The following is a 1,620-nucleotide window of genomic DNA, read 5'->3' as shown; positions in this document are numbered from 1 at the left end:
CGCCTTAGCTGAAAAAAAGATTCACGAGAACACTCTATATTTGGGTTATTTCAGAGCTACTGGCCAAATTAGGAACTATCATAGATGCTAGATGTCAGTGTTTCCCCACTCAGACACTTCACAATGTCACCCAGTGTGTCCAATTTCTAAGGAGCCACTCAAGGCAACATACGAAATACTGTGGTATTCTAGATTTACTGACATCCACAGTATTGGTAAATCCAGGTATGCATTAAAGCCGATCGGTTATTCATCCATTTTGAATGGAGGTCTTCAAAAGTTTTCGCATCGAGCCTCCTAAAGCAAAATATTTTGGAGTTGGGCCCCCGTCTAAAACCTTAAGCTAGGCTAGGGGAATTCGGAGTGGCAGGGCTAAGAACAGGAGGCAGGAATTATGAGATAATTTCAGGGATACTTTTTTGTATCTCATATCTGCACTAAATGTGAGAATTTAAGAAGAGCTAATTTGTCAAACATAAACAGAAATTGAACACAAACACTAGCCCACACAATTAGATTGTTATGAGCCTCTTATGCCTCTGGGCACCTGCTGCACTAATGATAGGTGCAGCCCTGAGTAGCAGGCTATGTCCTCTTCCTCGTTCATCCCTGCACCACCATGTCTGGCCATCTCTCTAATCCTGAAACAGACTCTGTGTCCCTTTTAGAACTTTTTTTTAACTTGTACTGTTGACCCCATTTTGCAGCAACAATTTCCTCTGCTCCAGTGCTAGAAAGGCCCTATGCCTCTTTCGGAAAGTTAAACAGTAATGATTGTGATACATTTGGCCACTCACACCCCTGGGCCCTTTGACACTTTGCCTGCTCCACTAATGACAGCTACTGCCTTGTAAAGCAGGTGATCTCCTCTGTTCTTTGATAAAAGCATGGGCCTCAATCTTGTTCAATGCCCCAAGGGTGGACAGGGCCATAATTGAGGTTTATTTGGCCCCTCATGCACCTGGGCCTCTATGCAACTGCACTTGCTGTTGCTGCACAAGTGATACCTTCAGCCCTACCAAACAGGCTTCCTCCTATGCCCACTCCCCAAAGGGCTATCACGTCTAGTTGAAGAAAAAAAAACACTTACCTGGTTATGGCTGCCGCCTCTCCTCAGTCTTTTCTTCCTCCTGATTCCCGAAAGCAGGAAGCTCCCAGGCTCCTCTAAGTCAATCACAATGCTGCTGTCACAAGCATGACAGCAGCGTTGTGATTGGTCTGAGCAGCCTGTTTGGTGGCTTAGGCAGTGCCTAGGAGCCATGGGACAGTTCTCCGCCCGGCTGTGCAACACAGCTGGGTGGAGAAATGCTAAGTGCTCATGAAGGTTTGGCCGACCCAAGACCACCGGCCAAACCCTCATGCGCACTAAGTAGTGCCCATGCCACTCCTCCTCCTGTGAACTCGCTTTTGGGATCTGGAATGTTGGTAGGGGTGGGAGCTTGTGTGGGTCCTGCCCGGAATGTGGAATGCAGGGGAATCGTCAGTTGCTGCCAGGAGTCGGAGTAGATCAGATGCAATAAAGTTATTGACAATGTAGCTGTGTCCCACTTCTTTTGAGTGGCAACGAGTTGTCCAGTGTCCCCATCTTCCCTACTGTGGAATTTCCGGCGCTTCACACCC

This window comes from Lissotriton helveticus, chromosome 7 (genome assembly GCF_964261635.1).
Source record: "Lissotriton helveticus chromosome 7, aLisHel1.1, whole genome shotgun sequence".
Lineage (NCBI taxonomy): Eukaryota > Metazoa > Chordata > Amphibia > Caudata > Salamandridae > Lissotriton > Lissotriton helveticus.
The sequence above is the reverse complement of the archived record's forward strand: the minus strand, read 5'-3'. Positions refer to the sequence as shown.